This window comes from Patella vulgata, chromosome 3 (assembly GCF_932274485.2).
Source record: "Patella vulgata chromosome 3, xgPatVulg1.2, whole genome shotgun sequence".
Lineage (NCBI taxonomy): Eukaryota > Metazoa > Mollusca > Gastropoda > Patellidae > Patella > Patella vulgata.
Window position 1 is genome coordinate 2,815,878 of NC_065881.2, and position 14,564 is coordinate 2,830,441.

Consider the following 14,564-nt stretch of genomic DNA (forward strand, 5'->3'; position numbering starts at 1 on the left):
TGTGCCAGTTTTAAAATTTTCATTTTGTCTTAAATATTAGATATCAGAAACGAGTTATGTATACTGTATATGATGAAACCTATAAAATAGTTCTTAAAGCTAGTAAGCATGTCAGACAATAGGCTACATAAATACTGTGTTAAATGTGTTAAAATCTTATACAATCTCGAGGTATTTGGGAGAACCACCTAGTCTCCGGTGAATGATTTTTGGGATTCCAGATTGAACTATAATACATGTATAGTATCATCCCATGGTGTACCCATATAAAAAGTATTCGATATAGCTGTGGATATGCAGTTGTATGGGGGAAGTCGGGAATGTAAAACTATATAGCAAGAGTATGAAGTTAAGATTTAGGGACATGGACCTACGGGATTGGAAATCAAATATAAACAGTTCTTATAAGTAAAACTTGTATATAACAAATAAAGATTATTATTATTATATTATTATTATCAGAAAACAATCTTTTTACAATAAGATAAAAACACCAATTTTGATTTAAGGTAGCCAATAAGTATTGTTCGTATTGCCTCCTTTAATATGGTCTAGCGAGGCAGCGATAGCAATATCAGTTGTAGCGATAACAATATCAACAATATCAGTTGTAGCGATAACAATATCAACAATATCAGTTGTAGCGATAACAATATCAACAATATCAGTAATCGATATAGTCTGGGTGACAGCGATTTATTTCGAAGGTCGTTATAAAAATTAGGTTACTGAGATACTGTAGCAAGATTATGTATGTACAGTCCACAGTCCGAGGAAGATAAACTGTACGAGACGATGACAGATCTGGTTTTCTATATGATTTAGACGTCTCGATGTCGAATATTATATTGTCCTGACTATTTTATTCTGTAGTTTTTTTCCGGTTTCAACTCGTGTTTTATACAACCAGTGCAACACACAGTTATTCAAGATGGCAGAGAAGGAAGTGTGTAGTATTTGTTTGGACGAATTTCAACAACGCGTGGTACTCGATTGTAAACACGCCTTTTGTTTCATCTGTTTAGAAGATTATGTGAACAAAACCTCCACTAAAGATCAGTTTCAATGCCCATTGTGCCGTAGCTATATAAATCTCACTGACGGAGGTCTGGATCGATTTAAACCTAAACCAATTAACATTCCTCAATGCGATGTATGTACTGAAGATACGTGTCAATATTTCTGTCGAGACTGTGATCAATATTTATGTAAATCATGTAAAATCATGCATGATAAGATGAAAATTTGTAAAGACCACGTTGTGTCTCGATATGATGAAACACAAATCTATCAAGCGCATACCTCAAACGAAACAATAAAGGAAAAGGCTTCGGCTTCGTCTATCACAAATCCTAAAGATTTCTGTCTGCGCCATGAAGAAGAGACTGTAAAAGTCTATTGTAAAGATTGTACCGTAGCCGTTTGTTGGAAATGTTTCGTGGCCGATCATAATGGACATAAATTTTTAGATTTACAGAAGGATGAAGTCAGACAAAGTATCAGACACGATTTAAAATCAATGAATGATGAATTAGAAAAACAAATCACTAACTTTCAGAAACATTATGATAATTTAAATAGCAAATTAACTGAAGTCAAAAACTCCACAAAAACTGAATGTGACAAAGTAGATGCGCAGGTTGAGAAAATCTGCTCAGAATTTCGTAAAATCGGAGAAAATATCAAAAAGGAAATGCAGAAAACTAGTGATGAGGAAGAATACAAATTCAGGAAATTAATGGAGGACATTAAAAGACTAACGGAAGATTTAAAAGCTAGTGTTAAATATTCAGTGAATGTTTTAGAAGATTCATCCGTTGTTCAAGTTTTACAAAGAATACCTAAAGTTAGACAGGAAAAAGATGAAAGTTGTTGTAGAAAATTGGATATACCTGATGTAAGATATTCAACATTTCAAGTAGCAGAGATAGATAAAACTTTGTTAACTAATCAACTTGGTAAAATTGTAAGTTGTCATCAGAATATGATTGGTAAAGTTGTAAGTTGTCATCAGAATATGTTTGAAGATGTTTTTAATGTGGATAAAGTGTCAGTTTATTGGTATTGTGGTAAACGACATGTAGTTTCAGGTTTTCCATGGAGTATTGCTGTGTGTAAACAATCATCATCATTACGTGTTGGATTATACCTGAATGACGTAGAAGATAAAAGTATTACGTCATGTAAAGTTGACGTCACATATAAAGTTATAAATAAAACAGATGATAGACAATCTGTAGTTAAACAATGTAATGAGACTGTTAGACCTGGTGGTTTGATGTACTGTCCTACTGATATTATTAACTGGAAGAGACTCAGTAATCCTCGCTGTGGATTTATTGATGATCAAAGAAAACTTTACAATTCAAGTAACAATTAATGACATAACTGACATTAAAAGACTTTACTAAATAGACTACTGTTATGGCTGAATTATTGTTAAATAATGTTTTGTTTACGGTGTAAGGGAGATAACATTATTTCTATCCGAAATGGAATAAATTATGGTCAATCGCTGGAAGAAGTAGTTGATAGTTTTTTTCAGATGGAACTTTAATACATGTATAATATCATTCCATATTATAATAAAAAATGATTCCAGATGGAGCTAAAATACATGTATATAATATCTTTCCATATTAGAATAATAATTGTAAACTCTTTGTATTGTTGTTTTATTATGAAGCACTGGTAGTAACCAACAGGTCAAGGGAAACAAAACAAGTTACTGAACACAGGCATTCCAACCCATTCTTGTTCGACACCGGCTTTGACTGAGAAAGTTGAACAATTTCCAGCCTGTTTTCCACTTTGTTAGGAAAAACGTGTAGTTACCATTTTTAAAACAGTTCTTGATCTTGAAGTCTGTTAACTTACATTAATGCAATAAGAAAAAAACCTGTGCGCCGTTAATATAGAGGTAGCAGTTTACTGTTAAAGGTACACCAGTGGGAGGAAACCGGTGGACCCAGGGAAAACCCAAGAGGTTGGACAGGCAATCCTACTCATTGTCGTGAACAAGCGGGGAATCGAAACCACGCCACTTCACTCAATGATAGACCTTATGATGCAACGCGCACGCATTAACCATTAGGCAACCCAACCACCTCTCAATAGAAGATAGGATAGAGGGTTACAAATCTGATCACAAATTTGTATTAATACCTGCTTTAAATTAATAGCTGACTTAATTGGGTAGAAACGCCATTGTACGGACTAAATTCTCCCCCGTGCATTGCATTGTGAATCGTTATGTAAAAAAGTGAAGCAAAGTCTCTATATATTGGTGAGATTACAAGATTGTACCAAGGGTTAAGTAATTATCAGGAATTGTTCTTATATTAAATATTCTTCGAAATGTCGCCTAAATATGGTATCTATTAACCATAAGCATGGTTAATACTGGTTTAGTCTATCCAATTAGTAAAACAAGCCTAAATATGGTAGCTGTTTACCTTAAGCATGGGTAATAGCATGTTAGTCTATCCAATTAGTAGATATCACTAACAGATTATTGCTCTGTCTTACTAGCTATCCTTGTATAACCCACCATACAAGTTGTACTGATGTCGTCATGTCACGTTATATAACACAGCTAGCAATATATATCTGATATGAACTGTAAGAAACTATACAGCTGCTATATAAGACTCTGACACATAAAAAAACCATGTTAAAAAGCCAAAATTAGTATAGAGCCCCCCCCCCCTCAAATACACCCGCTTATAATTCTAAACTAGTTTATGATAACACATCCACTCGAGTTGGTGAAGTTGAAGGTAGACAAGTGAAATGATATGAAATAAGGTTTAACGTCCTACTGTTCTGCACCGACTGGGCTAATGAAGACGGGAATATACGACAAACAGTGTGTTATAAGTGAAATTTTGCCCGGATAGCGGAGCTGACTCTTATTTCGAATTCCAATTGTTAAGGTTTTTTTAAGGTCCCCGCCAATGTGTCTACGGGTCCCCGTATAGTCGTCCTATCCGAACGCCTACACATGTTGCCCCGTGGCCGTACCACTGACAAGGAGGAAATATGCCGGAAAAAAAACGATGAACTTTCTCGGCCAACGATATGAGACCTCCAGGTTAGCGAGCCGACGTCCTACCCACTGAGCAACCGTGGCTTCCTTTTGAAACTTGACAAAGTGAAATGAAATGAAATTTAACGTCCTATCAACACCGACTGGGCTAATGAATGCGGACATACGCCATACAGTGTGCTATGAGGGTCTACTCTTATTTCGAATTCCAACTGTCATGGATTCTTTTACGTGTCCGACAACATTTAACGTCTTACTAATCACCACCGACTGCAATGAGGGGCCTTCTTTTATTTCGAATTCCAGTTGCCATGGATTCTTTTACGTGCCCGACAACGTGAAGACTGCAAAATGTCCCTCATAGTACACTGTATGGCGCATGCCCGTCTTTATCAGCCCAGTCGGAGAAGAAAGGTAGGACGTTAAACCCCATTTCATTTCTTTTCTTTTCTAAATATTGAGTTGGAGATTTTGATCGCGACTTTTTTGGAGTTTTTCTACCGGTAATTCGAGACTATACTATACGCTCAGTCAACCAGTCCCCTCTTACTTTATGACTCATTGGAAAATTAAACGAAACGCGACATTTTGCGTAGGTTTATGAGCCGGATGAGTGGGAGGGGCAGAAATGATGCGCCCGAAAAAAAAATCCTTTGGTTTTGCAACCGAAATCCCATGCTATGTCCACCCGAATTCCAATCAACCAATCAATCAGACGTCGGCATTGACCCGATGCCTGAAATTTCACACCCCGGGAAACAAGGCTCATGCCATGTAAAATGTGGCGCATAAAGCAGAGTGACAACTCTACTATTGCGCTAAACACTGTTTATTACACAGATTTAAAATGTGTAAATGTTAAGAGTGGTACTTGAGCTTTATCTCCGATAGGAATGTTTCTTAAGAGCTGAAAATGTCATATAGATTAAATTGTCGTACATCTCTGGACACTGTATCGGCACATGGTGTACAGGAGCATGGGAATATACACTCTGTCTCTGTCTCCCCCTCTCTCCCCCTCTCTCTCTCTCTCGCTAACAAACAGACAGTGCTAGATTGACCTGTGGGCTTGACAGGATGAAACCTAGGAGGGTCTCAAGATATGAGGGTCATCGGGCCAAGCTATGGGTGAGGGGAGGGTGGTGTGAGGGCTCATCGGGCCATGATTGGGGGGGGGGGGGTCATCGGGCCAAGATGAGGTATGGGAGGGGGGGGGGGCATCAACTAAACATTCGTCAATATCTTCGATAGTGTTTAATAGTCACTTTGATCTTCCTGTTGTCGTGAGGATGGGGAGGGGCTTCAACTAAATCTGGCAATGCCAACAGAAAGACAGACAGAGCTAACATGTAATGTGTCTGATTTAATTAAAAAATTTAGTTGCCAGTTTGTTTTTGGTATAATCGTTCGGATGGGTCCCATGTACAAATTGGCATGCTCTTTAAAGATCCCTAGTTAGTTAGAATTCGATATTAGAATAGGCAGTAGCGCCGCTCTTCGGGCTAAATTTCCCTTATAGCACAGTGCATGACGTATGGTCGTTTTCATTTTCACAGTCGAAGCAGTAGGGCGTTAAACTCCATGTCATTTATCATATCGTAAAATACGTTCTAAAAGAAACCCACAAACAGTTGTAATAATACATATCATTCATTTTAAACATATAAATTGAAATAAAATGACGTTTAACGTTCTACTGTTTTAAACATATAAATTGAATTAAAATGGGGTTTAACGTTCTACTGTTTGTCACCAACCGGAATAATACAGATGAAGATGAGGGACTTACTGGTTTGTGAGCCAGCGTCTTACTCTCGAGACACTGTGGCTAAGGCCGAGATTAGTCAAAAGGGGGACGATTATGTAAACGTCCACTTTAATTGAATCAAATGGCGTGGGTTCGATCCATGACTGAATTGTTGAACGGACTCTTCATTAAGTCCAAATTTCGAGTATTTGTGAACGACTGGACGTTTTTACGAGAACTTGGACCAGTAAATGGGGTGGCGCTCTTCGAGTTTTATACTACTGGGGGATTCTTGGCACCCATCATTCTAGTCACGGCTAGCTGCATATTGGAATCCCGAATATAAAGTTGAATAATGAATAACGAGGTAGCTTCATGGATATGGTGAATTAGATTTTTGAATTTCATCCAACAGTATAGTCAGTTCCTTGTCCATAGTAATATCGTGTTTGTTTTTTATCAGACTCTCGGTAAACACGAGGCTTTCCATTGATAAATATTAGATAGAGCTCTTAACAAATCACGGACATCAACGTATAGTCGTTTAGATGGGACGAAAAAACGAGTCCCATGTACAAATTGGCATGCTCTTTAAAGATCCCTTGGCAGTTGGAATTCGATATTAGAATAGGCAGTAGCGCTGCTGTCCAGGTTACATTTCCCTCATAGCACTCTGCTTGGCGTATGTCCGTTTTTATTTGCCCAGTCAAAGAAGTAGGGCGTTTAACTCCATTTCATTTATCATATCGTAAAATACGTTCTAAAAGAAACCCACAAACAGTTGCAATAATACATATCATTCATTTTAAACATATAAATTGAAATAAAATGACGTTTAACGTTCTACTGTTTTAAACATATAAATTTGTCACCAACCCGGGATAATACGGATGAGGATGAGGGACTTACTGGTTTGTGAGCCCACGGGGGACGATTATTTAAACTACCCAGGGTCACATCCGACATCACCCACTTTGAAGTTCGATAGCCATGAATTCAATTATTTTTCAATCATATATCAATTATATGGTATGTTGCGTCGTTTAGTTATAAATAAATATGATTATATCACGACTGATTTATTTATTTTGACTTCGTTTATTCAAGATGTCATAACATATATTTTACCTGTACCTTTAAATGATATTGTATTAAATTCCTTTATTTTATTTTATTATTATATGTGTAACAATCCACCTGTTTATTTAATCAGTGCAAGACAATGATAGATACGGTACATTATAATATTGATATTATTAAATATTTTCATAGAATGCTTCAATAAAACCTATATTACATTAGCAAGTATTATAAAAATAACCAAACAACATTTAGAGAAATATTCATCCCTATTTGTTAAATATAATTATAATGGAGAAATTGAACTCGACTTCTCCTAACCAGCACAGAATTCTATTTGACTTGTACCATTAAAATAAAAGTGAGATAAATAATTCCCATACCCTATACCCTATAATAATTTATGTGTATATTATTCTTAAATCAGTCTGAATTTAATCAATCAAGTGGAAGTTCAGTTTACTTTTATTACAAATATTATTCGGGACACTTTATTACCTCGAAACTTTTAGATCTTTCGAACTTCGAGGTCGGGTATTCCCGAACTTAGTTTAAAATTACTTTTTAAAAGTATGTTGATATACTGTCTGAAGAGCTTGGAATCCATTTCTCAACTCAATCTCATATTATTTCTCACTTGTTAGCACGCGCGCGCTGTATCACACGGTCTGTCATTGAGTCAACTGGTGGGGTTTCGATTCCCCGTTTGTACGTGACAAGGGGTAGGGTCGCCTGTCCAACCTCGTGGGTTTTCTCCGGGTCCTCCGGTTTCCTCTCACAGCTAAAGACCCCGTTATGGAAATTATGGAAATAAAATTCAACCATATGTTAGTCCCGAAATGACCTAGTTTGTGTCGAGTGGACGTTAAATCCTATCTCTCTCTCTCTCTCTCTCTCTCTCTCACTTTGATAACTATTCAATGATTATTCCCTCGAACACTTCTTCCGAAGAACTTGTAATTAAATATTATATTGTTAAATATAATATAATAAGATCAAAACCTTCAAACATCCCTATTAGAGATTTCTTTAAGGTAGAAAAATTTATTGATGAGAATGCTTGAATATTCCAGAACATCCCTAAATATTCCTTCTAACACCTTCTCCGAAGAGCTTCGAAATGAAATGAAATGCTCCGAACTCGACTAATGAAGACGGGCATACGCCATACAGTGTGCTATGGGGGAAATTTATCCCGGATAGCGGCACTACGGCCTACTTTCATATAGAATTCCAATGTGTACACGGGACCTCGTTTTTTCGTCCCATCCGAATGACTAGACAGCTGTGCTTGTCAGGCCCTCTGTCCTGCATTACTGACAAGGGGAAACCACGCCGGAAAATCTGGATGAACATTCTCGGCCAATGCAGGGATCGAAAACCGACTTCCAGCATAGCGAGCCAGCGTCTTTCATCTATTTCAATCTAATATAGAACAAATCTACTTTGTTTAAGAAATAACTTTAGATATGAAATAAGCCTAAAGGGTAATTGTCATACTTAGAAATCACAATAAAAAAACTCAATCCTAAATATAACATCTAAAGTTACTAAATTAAATACCCTTAAAGTTGATATAACTGACAACTTAAATCCTTTATGAAAATATCTCTCTAGAATAGCAGACGAATTGCCGTCTGCAAGCATTCGACCCATCTTTTAACCCCTAACATAAACACCCAATGTTTGTCAGTGATACAAGCCCCTACTATCCAGCTCTTTCTAAACTATACAAATCATATTAGTCTTGCTCATCCAGTCATCTCAAAAAATTAACATGGAAATTGGTTATTGTAAACCTTTTCACAAGATATTCTCAGCCAACTCTGAATTATAAACAATTTTCTTGCTTACATTATCTTTATTTGCTATTGAAGTCACCAAATATAGTAAGTTTTGAAACATTAAGAGCCATATTTTAAAATTTGAAGCATATTTTCAGATAGACACTATGTACTCAACAGCCAAAAAACTCTACACTCCAAAATCCCACTGCCAACCTGTTTAATTAGAAAATATCTGCAAATTATTTATTTAATGTAATTCTTTTTCTCTATATAATCTTCATTTAGACGTAAAGTCATCAAATATTGCAATAATTGAAACATTGAAATTTATAATTAGTATTTAAAACCAGATTTTCTTATTGACACTAAATGTACTTAAAATCTGTATCGCTCTATTGTATATAGGTGTGCAAGATACAGGCAATGATTTTATTTGTATATATTATATTTTACTTTTTAATCTTTTATACATACTCAACTCTTATCCTATACATATTATAAATAATCAAAAATACCTGTTTTTATTATTGTATATTACTGTATTTTACTTTGCCTGTGTGTCTTATATAGTAACAGTGAAAAAGTAAAAAATAAATTAAAGGTGTGGAAATTATAAAATACTATAAATATTATAATGTATAATTATATTCTGTGAATAAATATATTACAAGCTAAAATAAATATTAATAAATCATGTATTATATACCTGACTGATATCATTACAATATCATTAGACCTCTACTACTAATCAATCAAATTATATGTTATGATACCTCGTTTAGTCATAAAATACTATATTACTCGTCTTATGATAGCAGGTGTTTTAATGTTGATTCATTTCACTTGAATAGAAGTTCATTATACCCATTATAAATAATTACATCACTAGTACATTATAGCTTAGATTAACATTTGTTACAATTGTGATTCATTCCACATGGGAGCCACATTGGATCAGTGAGTAAGACATTAACTCGCTAACCTGGAGGCCCCGTGTTTGACCAATGCGTTGATCGAGAAAGTCCGTCCATGTCAGTGGTGTAAGACGGAGGGCCTAGCAATGGACACCGTAAAGTCTTATGGATGGGACGAAAAACCGAGGTGAGGTTCCGCGAACACAGTGGCGTGTACGTAAAAGAACCCTTGACAGTTGGAATTGGAAATAAGAGTAGGCTGTAGAGTCACTGTCCGTGCAAAATTTCCCTCATAGCACACTGTATGGCGTATGTCAGATATATAATACATGATTTATTAATATTTATTTTAGCTTGTAATATATTTAGTATACTAATGAGAACAATTTTGCCCGGACAGCGGCGTTCATCGAATGTATTTTACGTGCACGCCGATGTATGAATTGAAAAGTAGTGTGGTAGTAAGCACCGTGATGTTAAGGGTATATCTATTTTTTCTACCTAAACTTCATCTCCGCAAACACGTTCAATCTAGAAAAGTCTACAAACTGTTACTTTAATGAAGTGTGTTGAGAGATCCGGCTCCTACTTGACAAATACGTAAGACGATATGAACATCAATACATACGATATATAACGTGATTTAACTGACAGATGATATATATGCAACATAGATAATAATCTTCATTCAAGTTAAACCAACTGTATCTATTTATTGTTAAGTCTTACGCCAAGCTGAATAAACTATATGATTTATTGTCATTAACAAATCATTGTGTGGTTAACAGTGTCTAATTAAAAACTATAATTATATTAATTTATTTAAGGTGACAAACGGTTGCACATACCCTCCAAGTAGCACAATAAACCCTAAAATCAATAACGTAACATTCTGGAATTACAATAATCAGTAGGGGAGATTATAATCTATTGTTTAATACTGTGATTATATTCAAGACAATAAATCATATTCTAAACCACAAACAAGCCATAGCACGAAATACCTTCTAGTGCCAACATTTTAATGTATCTAGAATTTTCTACATCTAGTCTACTGCATCCAGATTTTTAAAGCGCGTTAACAATATGTCATTTTGGGATTAACATATCGTGCAATTCATATTCATTTGACAATCGGACTAAAAATGTTGATTAACTTAAAATCGACCGTTTTATAATGCTGTCATTTTGGGTTTCGAAATTTACATATAGCTTTAAATTAATGGTCTGACTATTTATTTGATTCGTTCAAACCAGTGATGTGTTAAGATAGATATAGAATATGTTAATACAGCCGTCGTAATGCTAGGCCCTACTCGATAAGTCTCGATCCTTCGTCTCGTATGATCTTAATACGAATTCTAGATATCATGTTAGGTATCACTGAAACGCACGTTCATTTCTATTTCAAATATTTAAATAATTTTCTGGCACATTTATATTTACATACTTTGAAAAAATGAAATGAAATGGTGTTTAAGGTCCTACTGTTCCAGTCCGACCGGGATAATGAAGACGGGCATACAGTGTGCTAAAAGGGAATGTTTGCCCGGGCTGCGACACTATGGCCTACTCTTATATCGAATTCCAACTGCAAAAGGATCTTTTACGTACACGACAATGTGTACACCCGAATGATTAGACAGTTTTCCTTGTCAGGCCCTGGTCCTGCAACCACTGACAAGGCGAAAGCACGAAGGAAAATCACCGACATACTTTCTCGGCCAGTGTAGGGATCGAACACGCGACATACAGGATAGCGAGCCAGCGTCTCGCCCACTTAGCTGCCCTGGCTCCTTACTTTGAAAAAAAGATAAAAAAAAATCTAATCTGTATCTTTTAACAACGGACGTGACAATGAATAGGGTCCGTCGGATACACCACTGGCAAATAAGAATGTACGTTTCCAACGTCTTCCAAAGTCCTACTCAATGAGCCAACGTGGCTCCAGAACAGTGTATAGTCTAAAAAACGAGGACATTGTGCATGTAAAAGAATCCACCACTATTGGAATTGGTTAAGAGCAGATGGTATCGCCGCCTGTCTGACAAAGCTGCCCCCCCCCCCCCCACATAGCACACATCGATGGTCTTGGGTGGCCGAATTGTTAGCGCGTGTGCGTTGTATCATAAGGTCAACTAGTGTAGTTTCGATTCCCCGGCTGTTCGTGACAAGGAATAGGATCGCCTGTCCAACCTCGTTGATTTTCTATGGTTCCTCCGGTTTCCTCCCACTGCTAAAGAGCTCTACGCGCAAGCGAATTATTGAAATAAGATTGAACCATGTTAGTCCCGAATAACTTGGTTTGTGTCGAGTGGTCGTTAAACACACTCTCTATCTTCCCCCTCTCTCTATCTCTCTCCATCTCTCTCTCTCTCCCTCCATATCTCCCTCTCTCTCTCTCTCTCTCCCTCTCTCTTTCTATCTCTCTCCCTCTCTCTATCTCTCTCTCCCTCTATCTCTCTCTCCCTCTATCTCTCTCTCTCCCTCTAATGTATCTTTAACTATTCCCCAGATTAACAAAGGACTCCACGAACGAGGCTAGACATATTCCACAAGTCATATCAAACGGCGACCCATATTCTTATCTGGAGAGCATGCGCCATAAATACTATGTAGACTGGAATAACCAGACACTAGAGATTGCCATTCAATTGAGACTTCCCCGAACAGAACTGATTTGAAATTAGAGTCTCGGTTATTCATTTTTGCATTTAATTAGTTTTCAAAAATTGTATCCCAATCCGCTAAATATCGCAGGCTAGCGATGATATCGAGAGTTGATTATGGTCTGGACAAGTTAATTAATGTCTAATTAATAATTTATATAACATTTCAGGCCTAAAGAAAGACATGCAATAATCCGATTTAGCTCTTGTATAATGTCTGTTTAAGCCACGTTGATATATACCCAGATTCGTTATTTGACACATAATTAAGAAAACAAAATCATAATACAAACGCTGGATAATCTCCCTGACTGGATTCAGTCGGATTTAAAACGGGTTTGTCATTAAATTGTCGCGACAACAAAATGGCCGCAGGCGTACTTCATAGCGAGTAACATAGATCGATGGAATTTCTATATTGTATATATCTTTGTAAATATTGGGCAAAATTGAACCAACTTATAACTTATATTACAATTAGATATTTGTCTTCCACCAGCGAGCCACGGTGGCTGAGTGGGTAAGACGTTGACTCACTGACCTGGTGGTCCCGTGTTCTATCTCTGTGTTGACAGAGAAAGTACCCCAATGTAGTTCCTCCTTGTCAGTGGTACAGGACTGCAGACCTGACAAGGGACAACGTATACTGGCTCGGGTGGGACGAAAAGCCGAGGTTCCATATGTATGTGGCGTGCACGTTAACGATCCCATGATAGTAAGCCGTAGCGCCACTGTCCGGTCTAAATGTCCCTCATAGCACACTGGTAATGAATCTGGATTATCTATTTTAGGTAGCGTAACATAATTAAACCTGTTGCTTAAAGAAACGGCAGTAGCACCTGAATTAAATGGAGGTATGGTCTTAATCATCTAAATTTAACATAAATTTCACATTTAATTTGAAATCATTGAAGTAACTTTCTACAGAAAATACAATTGATGATCTATGTTCCTCTGATTTTTAAGCATTCCGGCTGATAATGAAGTGTGCACCTTTCCGCGATGAGATTTCAGTTGAATCGGACGAATCGGAAGAGGAATCTAAACGAGAGGAGTCTGCTTGTAGTAAGTATTTAAAAATGGAAATCATCGAAATTATATTTTGTACAGACCATTTATAAACCGGGGCCACAGGGGCTCGGTGATTAAGTCGCTGACTCATTAACCAGCAGGTCCGGGTTCGATCCCGGTGTTGGGTGAGAAATTTCCATGTAGGATTTATAAGTGGTGTAGCATGGATAGTGTGACAAAGAAGACTCGCTCCCGGTGTTGGTCGAGAACGTTCGTCGAGATTTTCCGGTGGGGTTTCCCCTTGTCATTGCAGGACGTAAAAGATCCCATGGCAGTTTGAATTCGATATAAAAATAGACCGTAGCGCCGCTGTCCGGGCAAAATTGCTTATAGCATATTGCATGACGTATGCCCGTTTTCATTAGCCCAGTCAGAGCAGAACATTTTATTTGGTTAATCGCGGTGGCGAACAAATTGGTTATTAGTATTGAAAAGTTCATGAATAAATGTATACGTCAATGTTTGATGGGTCGTCCAAACCCAAATAATATGACACATGGTGGGGCTTATAAACATTAAGATGGGATTGTTTCCATGGACGACTTTGATGTAAAAGGACCCAGACACGTACTTTTAAATCTGATAAAACACAGATCCTATTCGTTCCGTTTTTTTATAGTTCAAAATTTCGTTTTACTTGTCTTCACAGCACTAGAATCTGGAAGAGTTGTTATATAACAGGCGTTCTGTCTGATGTGAGGAATTAGTCAATGAACCGGCCTGTTACGGTGACTTCTTGGCGCGCCGTGCATGGAACTGTTGTTAAACCACTAGAAACGTCAACGCTGGTTGATTAATCAATGCCTGACGTCATAGGGTGAAAAGACGCTCGTATGACTCCTGAAACGAACTCGCACTACAGTCAGATCTTCGTGTGGTAGAGGCCGTCAAAAGTACAAAAAACGAAACGAAATATAGATCTGTATTTTAATCGGATCGGGGTGAGATGTTTGTAATCTATAAACGTAATGTCTAACACATTCGAACCATGTATGTTTTTTGATTAAATATTGGACCGCTTTGAGAGGATCACGGTGGCTAAGTGGGTAAGGCATTGGCTCGCTAGCCTGGAGGTCGGGTGTTCGATCACTGCATTGGCCGAGAAAGTTCATCCAGATTTTCCGGCGTGGTTCTCCCTTGTCAGTGATGCGGGACGGAGGGGCTGACAAGGACAGCTGTCTAGTTGTTCGGATGGGACGGAAAACCGAGGTCCCGTGTACACATTGGCGTGCACGTAAAAGATCCCTT

The 14,564-nt window shown here is 37.2% G+C and overlaps 1 long non-coding RNA gene across 1 annotated transcript; it reads left to right on the forward strand.

Annotated features, from left to right (window-relative positions):
• The first annotated feature begins 13,041 nt into the window (after window positions 1-13,041).
• LOC130012224 (uncharacterized) lies at window positions 13,042-14,294 on the forward strand. Its single transcript, XR_008787604.1, has 2 exons — window positions 13,042-13,099; window positions 13,212-14,294. It is a non-coding gene; the product is annotated as an uncharacterized LOC130012224 (long non-coding RNA).
• The last annotated feature ends 270 nt before the right edge of the window (window positions 14,295-14,564 follow it).